Genomic DNA, 8,856 nt, shown 5'->3' on the forward strand with positions numbered 1-8,856 from the left:
ACTTGTAGGAGAGATTTTTTATTTGTTATTTGTGCCAATTAATTATAATTGAAATAATATATATTATTTCTTTTAAAATTATAAGAAAGTTTATATATATATATATATATATGAAGTGATTGATTTGTACAATTTTGATACGTAATAATTTTTGATAAAATACTTTTCACACTTTCATAATACTTTATAGATTGTGCTATATGTACATAAAGGTTTGCGTATATATGACGTGATATTGGATTATAATTTCTTTAATCAAATAAAAATTAAAAAGACTTCCCACTAATGTTTTGATACGTCATCTATATGTAAACCATTATGTAACTCAATTTTGTACACAAATAGTAATAAATATAGATAGGACTCAATCCATAGTATTGATGAGATAATAGAGAATAGTATTTATTTTGTTTGACACACGTGGCATCAAATTATTTTTGACATTTTACTATATAATTTATCATGTGATAAGCATTCTAATTTTTCTCTCGGACATAGAATTACAATTTAATTCACAATGCATTGCACATGATATTTTAATGATGTCGTGAAATTTATTTTGAAAAATAGTAATAAATAAATAAAACTATTTAAAGTAATCGGATGAAATTTTTCAAACTTGCCATATACTCAATTCATATCGAAAGCGTAAAATAAAGATTGAATAGTCTCAAGTGGCCTAATTCTTGTTATGAAACTCAATTTTTCCCCGCAAATTCAATAAATCAAATTCATGTTCTCGATAGAACTTAGACACTTAAAATTTTCTAAAATTGAGGTAGCAATGAAAATGTCTACCTTATGGGATTTAAGGTTTGAATCCGAGATGACATGATATAAAGTTATGAGAATAAGATGGATACAGACTCTATCACAAGAAGGTAGGTTAAAACTGGATTCTCCACTCAGCATCAGATGAATAATGTACAAAAAGTTAGTAAATATGAAATATATAAATTTATTTATAAGCAAATATGTTTACATACAACTACATTTACTTACAGATAAGAAGTTAATCTAAGAAAAAATACTGATAAATTTGGTAACGATTTAAATATTAAAAATTTTGATCGTTACAATTGAACTAATGTAGGGAAACATTAAGATGAATATGGATTCCATGTATGAATTTATTTCGTGGATTGTCTAAAGCAAATAAAATATAGATTAGGTGAAAGTTTTGAGTTAGGGTTGGTATTTAAAACTAATTGCTCAATAAGGGGCTTCGCACTAATCAAGTACAAAAAAGGGTAAAAGCTTCCATGTCGTGAAATTATCCTAAAGGATCCGGAAGAGGACACCTATTGAAAATTCCCAAAAAGAAAATCATAGAGGGATCAAGCTAGTGTACAAAATAGAATGGGCACAACATAATTAAAAAAAAAAAAACACACACAAGTACACGAAAAAGAAGATGCACTACATACTTCGATTAAGCCCCCAAACACTTGGTTGAAAGAATTAAACCTTTAACAAGAGATAAGTAGCCTAGTTGGGTCCTAGGGGGTGAATCAATAAAAAATATAGGAAAATCCTTATTTATTGAAGTGTGAACTTGTACAGGAAAAACCTATCCAAACTAGAGAGGGACCGTGAGGACTAGGATCATCAGAATTTCAACCTAAGAACTAGTGAAAAATATAAGTTTAGTACGTATCGCATGAGAGAGGAAATAAAATATTTGACTATTGTGGGTTGAGAATTGAACCAATCATGAACTTATAATGCTCAACAACAGTCTGCATTACAAAAGTCTTCACACACACATCGAGTTTCGCATTGAATGAGTAGAAGTTAATTTTAACTGTGTAATTTTGAAGCTATTCTTAGTTTTCATACAAAAGTCCAATCCTAAGACTACAGCAAGCTATCTAACCAAGTTTTACTAATTTAGGCTATAGTTTGTTGGAGGACGAACAAATATTCAAGTTTGGAGGTGTCTGATGAGTGTATCTTATACACTTACTCAGCCTTGAAATTAGAGCATTTGTTGGTTAATTTAATGAATAATGGCTTAATTTAACTTGAATTGCATTTATAAAGGAACAATCGTTGCAAAAGGGGAGAATTAGAGAAAAACTAAGAGAAGATGACTAAATTGCTAGGAAGCCAAAATTCAAGGACTAAAGTACACATAATTAAAAGTTGGCTCAAACTGAAGAATGAATATTCGAGACTGCTAGGATTCAATTGGACACGAATAGAAGTCAACGGAATGAAAGACAATTGAAAAGGACAAAAATTGGACGGGAATGAAACTTCAAGGACCAAAGCCATAAGGCAGGTGCATCCCCAACTCCCTCCATGCATGATTAGAAGCCAAAAGGCCTCAGAGATGCGCACCTCACTTAAGCCTAGGTGCATGCCTAATTCAACTTCGAGACAACAATTCTGTTTCCTTTTTCTTATTTCGGAAAGATTTGTAATGTAATCTTTTACATTTTATAAGAACTAGGGGCAATCGAGAACAATGGGAAGAATTGTTTTACCGTTGAATAGAGGGTTGCAAGAGGTAAAAAAAGATAACTTAGAGCAAGATATGAAGTTCCAATGCTCGGATTGAAGTTTGAAGTGAATTTATTGATTTTCAAGCTCTTCATCTAGTTCTTTAATTCAGATTATGCTGTTTTTAAATCTTTGGATTAATGATGAAACCGTATAACTAATATTTTTAATTCAAGACTTATCTATTTTAGTTATTTCTTGTGTTGTGATTATATATGCATGAACAATGCATTGTTTGAACATGTGCATACCAATGAGACAATTAGTTGCTTATTTGTAGTATTAGAAGACTCACAATATATAGAACACTGCATATTTGACATGCAAACAATATGTACCAAGAATAGCTCACCGGGGCATAATCCAGTGGTGCAAAGGACACTGCATAGTTGAAATGCAAACAATATGTATCAAGAATAGCCCCCCGGGACATAGCCCAATGGTGCAAAGAACAGCAATGAGGTAGTATCAGCCTTGTTGGCAGTCATAGTATGAGGGTTTGATTCCTAAGATATGAAATTGAACTCTTTGTGGGCACCAGTGTATAGGCAAGCTCTTGTTCTTTGGCCTGCTAAGGCATATCCCGCCATTTACCTCCCTCACGATACTCCAGGGGAGGGGCAGGACGGGGCGGTGAGGGCCCTCAAGGTTGGGGTTCAACCTTTTTTTTAATATGTATCAAGAATAGTATTTATGACGTGTGCAAGTCAATGATTGAATGCTTCCTTTGCATGTGAAATTGGAGTAGGAATGTGATTGAGTAGTGCTAAGGATATGTTTAATATATTTTGTAACCAAAAAAAAAAAAAAAAAAAAAAAAAAAACAAACTTGAAAGTCAAGAACTAGAAATAGAGATCAATAGGTGGCTTCAAAAATCTAATACATTCATGTTTCTAATTGATAAAAACAACTCATTTATTTTTTATTCTTAGCTTAATTAGAATAATAAAACAATCAACAACCTTTTATGTGTTACATTGATCGAAATTGATAGTAACTAATACACTATAATTAACATTTATTCCTCACTACATATTACTTGATAGTAATTAGTACACGTACTCACTACATATGACTTGTTAACGATCCCTTTCGCTTGCAAAATTTTCTCAAACAGCATAGATTTCTCACTAGGATGCATTTTCTATATATGCCCATGTGTAAAGGAGGTGGCCTACCAACTAAGCTATGGCCCTTAGTGTTTGTGATACAATTTTTATCATGTAGATAATTTCTTTTCAAGATGAATATCCTATGACCCAACACCCTCAATTTTTGAGTGATACTACTTGTATTAGAATTGCTCATAAGTAATATGATATTTATAATACATCGATGGCATGGGTAAAACATTTATTTTCTTCACATTTACAAATATTTATTAACCAATGTCTATTATAAAAAAAATTGAAATTCAAATTATAAAAATAAATTCAATACGAATTTTATCATATGGTTAATTGAAAAATAAAATATTAGTTCTATTGATGAAGAAGTCGAGTCGAGAAAGTCAATGAGAAAGGCAAAATAATATTTGAAATTGGAATGCTTTGTGCCTTTGTCAAGTACAGATTATGTGGTTTCAGATTTAGAACTAGGACTTGGGCCTCATTTTTTTTTTTTTTTTTACATAGGATGCTTTTTTGGACATGGACTGTATTGTATCCGTCCATATCTCAGTTGTTGCTGAGTTTCCCCTTGGTTTACTTTTCCTACTCTTAGCTGCTTCAAATGAAGTGAACGGCTTTTTATTAGAGTAAACATGTTGTGTAGAGTCGTGTTAATCCACCACTCTTTTCGGTTTGAACCCACCAAGTTCACTTCAAAAATTATGACTGCTGGGCTCATCTCAAGTACATCGTGTTCCATGTATTTAACCACATTTGCTTCATTCTTATTATTCTTCTTTGCAATTTGCACTCCGAACACTTATGGCCTACTTTGTCACAATTAAGTCACTTTCCTTCATATTTCTTCTTGAAAACTCCACCTTTTGATCTCCACTTAGACCCTTACCACTAGATAGCCCATGTTTGCCCTTGCAGGTTTTAGAAGTTTATTTAAGCTTCACAATACTTTCTTTAGCAACAACTAGAGTTATCCTCTTACTTTTCAGAACTTCTGTTATATTCTTTAATTTGAAGTTTGACAATCGAATTTTCAATGTTCATTTCCTTTCACTTGTGCTTAAACTATTTTTTGAAAGCATTTCATGCCAGAGGTAGCTTCTCAATAGTAGCAGTCACTAGAAAAGTTTCACCCAAGATCATTCCTTTGGCATGAATTTCATGTAAAATCACTTGAGGTCCTGTACTTGAAGGATCACAATTCTTGAGCTCCCCATGTTATGATCTAGGAAGTGGCCAATAATGTATTTCTTAGTCCGACACTCTCAATTTTATATTTGGGTCTAAAGACTTCACAATTCCTTGGTCATTTACAACGCATTATACATGTATATTGAATCAACCAGTGCATTGTTGTTGAACAGGGAATCAAAATGTTTCCAAGCATCAACTGTGATGATAGCTTGTAAATCTCTCTCACAATCTTTGAGTTTCAGAGCATCCTCGGTCAAGAATCTTGTGAGATTCAAGGAGGCGAGGTAAAATAGAATCTTTTTTTGGAATTGAACTCATTAAATTTCTTTGATTGCTCCCTATGTATAACCGGAAATGTTACAGCTAGGCCAACTGTTCCGAGCCATTGTCTAGGTCACAGCATAACTTGGCAGTTGAACTATGGCCAGATTTGCAATGTGACTTGACAATTGAGTCAACAGTTTGTTTTACAGTAACCATATCCATATCGGTTAATCTGGTTACCATTTCTGAAACTCCAAACAACTATTAATTTCCCAGTGCAAACAAAATAAAACTGATTTTTTATTTTTGCATCATTTTAAGATTTTCAGTAAAATTATAATAGAATATAATATTTTAGAGAAATAACAAACAAAAATCAAAATTGAAGAAAAAAATACAACTAAATAGGATAACAGAATAGCAAATTGATGCCTGTGAAAACAAAATGTATATCCTTAAAATAGATTCACTATCTTACTATAAGTGCTTCAGGTTTTGCTGACTCTCAATACAGATAACAAACCAGTACTGATTTTATTTCAACACTATCATCAAGACTTGGATATGGACACATGAAACGAATAAGGAATTTATTTTGGAATAAAAAAATTTGTGTATGGAACCGATGAAAATGACCACTCTTAAAGTCTCTAATGAGTGACTTATTATACCATTAATTTATCATTACTCTAACAAAAAACACACATGTTAACATAGGCAACAAACCACATGAGTTTTAGGACCTGAAAACTGTGGAAGGGCAGTTGAAAATATATGAAAATAAATAGAAACCATGGATCCTACTGAGAGACAAAATTTCAGTTTGTCATTCAAGTACGCATGTCACATTTGCACATAAGACAAACTATAATTTTGCTTTCCATCTAGCAACCAATTCAAGTGAATATAAATTGATCTTCAATTTATCATTCGCACTAGCATCATTTTGACTAAGTAAATATATGATTTTGATGTTTTCGCAGAGGAAAACAACAAATATACTTTGATCTTCCAAAGAATATAAATGAATTACACTCAAAATTATACCAAAAAAGAAAAAAAATCATTTTCCAATAAGCAATGCTGCAATAATGTGATTTAATGCTGGAAAGAGGGGAGCGGGAATGTTGTTGGTTGCTCGGGGAAGTGGTGGTGGGGACGGATTATAGCATAGCATTATTGACCAACGTACTCTTCATTAACTTTTATTTCTCTTTTCTTTTCTCCTTTTTTCCTTTTTAAGGAAGTCCATTCCATTTTTCTTGTTAAGGTAGTTACATTGTCATGCCATTGCACCACTTCTTAATCGTACTAAAAATTATTCTTTGCTTATTATCATCCTTAAGTCCTAAACTTTTTTCATCACGTTTTAAGAATAACCTTTAATTAATTAGCACATTTTGTCCTCATAACATATTCCACTCAAAAAGTCCGTTAAAGGGTGTAAAAAATACTTTATTTGCCTCTCATAATTTTAAATAAGAGAAACAACAATTAGAATACTATATAAAAAAAATTCTCAAAGACAATGTGCAAATTAATGAAAGATTAATGCAAACTATTAGAATACTATATAAAAACAATTCTCAAAGACAATGTGCTAATTAATGAAAGATTAAGAATAAGATTGCGATGAAATAATGTAGGGACCTATGTGCGCCAATAATAAAAGATTGAGGGCTTTCTATTATACAATTAATAAGTGATAAAACTAAAGAAAAATGATGTTTCAACATAAATTACCCATGGTAAAAATGAAGTACTGCTTTAGAGACATTATAATCCTCTATACTGACCCTACTAGTATCTTATTCATATTATTTTGAGAGTGTGGTTTCTTATACTGACTTTATTTATTTAACATAAAATATTTGGATGCTTGATTCAAATTGAATCTAGTTGGCTAAAACATTATCATCAACGAATAGTAGGTGTTGCATTCTTATCCACATGACCTAGTCCCTTGTTGAAGACTGTGGATCACATGTTTGTCAACCAAGTTTCTATAACCAATTAAGGTCATTTGCAACCCACATTCTAAGTTTGCATAACAAAGGGTTCACCTCAAAAGTACCATATTCGAATGTCCAAATCCATCTAACTTGACGTAAAATAAATCCACTATTAAGAATAGTGATCTATATTAAAACAAATGATTGATGATTTCATGTGAATTCAATTTTCTTTTGTTAGTCATTGGGTTTCAACAAAGTATGTGAATTTGGTAAAGGAAGCCATCTACAATATGATTTTACTATACTATTCCAAATAATAGATGATCAAATTAACATAATGGAACTAAGGGACAATGAACGAAATTCACAATATTGTTATTAATGAAAGGTGATGTTTAGTTAAGCACTAAAATTTGGGTTTTCCAACAAGGGAAATTGGATAGGCAGATTTCTTAGTAATATGGATAGCAGTGTTAATGGGAAGCAGTGTCTGGTTGAGGCCAAGAACTATAAGAAATATGAGTTTTGTTGACCAAGAGATTGGTCACTCAAAGCCCAATTTTAGTCGGTAATTTACTGACCGGAAAGTTTTGGTTGGCAGCTGGTCGCCAAAGGCCAGCCAGGGAAGGTTTTTACTGACCAAAATATAATTTAGTTGGGAAACAGAGATTTTTACCAATCAAAAAATTGTTGGTCGATAATTATAAACCTTTTCTTGACCATACATTTTGTTGGTAAATGTCTAAAGTAGTCGGTAGTAAACAAGTCATGAGTAGTGGTAGTAAACATAGACTGACCATAGCGGTTGGGCGGGAATAATATACATTAGCCGACCAGAAAATCAAGTGACATTTACCGAGGGATAGATCAAGTGAAATTGGTCAGGAACTGCTTTTTCTGATTATGGTTTCCCTCAATAATTGTGATTTATTTTATTTTTTACAACCTTGTCCGAGAATCAAAGTTATAAGAAAGGTAGAATGGCCAACTCGAAAATAATGTACCAATAAAAGTTCAAATTCAAGAAATATCAGAAACCACAAAACAATAATCACAATAAAAAGCTTGTAGCAAAACAATTGCAAGGCAAAATGCTATATCATATCTTCACCAGTCAATTCCAATTTCAGAATAAGTAACTACATTACATGCCCAAACTATAATGGATTTCAAAATAAAGAGCCTAGTCAAATTCATATATAAGAGAAAGCTAGCTTAATCCAAAAATAATAGCATATGTTATAATGGAGTATTAACCATCCAAATATAAAACCATGTAAATGGAATAGAAAAGCTTTAAACTAATGATCATCATGTGACTCGTGATCAGGTTATGATGGTGACGAAGACGAATGAGGATTAGTAGGAACTCTAGGGCTGCCTATTCTAGTGATGGCAACTGGCATAATCTCTTTTAACAAAACGAGAGTACGCTCATTTTGGCTATGTAAATTATGCGTGACTTGGCGAACCTTGGCATTCTCTCATTGAGTCATGTCTACACAAGATGTAGCACGTTGAATCTTTGGACCCCTGCCCAAACTGTATAGTAGCAAGAAGTAGCTCTAAGGACCTGAGTCAAAATGTCATTAGCAGTGAGCTATACTCCTTGGATCTCACTCTCCTCTCCCACAATATGTGCCTGTTGTGTTGTTTGTGTGTCTACCATATCTTTCTGCATGAAAATAGGAAAGTATTCACATAAATAAGGTAGTAAAATATTTAGCTCATTAAGTAATAATAAACTTAAAGACTTATATTATTTGTATATTACATGTTTCTCCTCAACCACAGGATGGATCCAGCCTTT

General features: G+C 32.2%; 1 long non-coding RNA gene across 1 annotated transcript; it reads right to left on the reverse strand.

Moving 5' to 3' along the window:
* Positions 1-8,141: 8,141 nt before the first annotated feature.
* Positions 8,142-8,856, reverse strand: LOC111391089. The gene is made up of 2 exons (XR_002702056.1): positions 8,821-8,856; positions 8,142-8,721 (listed from the first exon to the last, which is right to left on the reverse strand). It is a non-coding gene; the product is annotated as an uncharacterized LOC111391089 (long non-coding RNA).

The sequence above is a fragment of the Olea europaea genome, unplaced genomic scaffold, assembly GCF_002742605.1.
Source record: "Olea europaea var. sylvestris unplaced genomic scaffold, O_europaea_v1 scaffold7505, whole genome shotgun sequence".
NCBI classification, from domain to species: Eukaryota; Viridiplantae; Streptophyta; class Magnoliopsida; order Lamiales; family Oleaceae; genus Olea; species Olea europaea.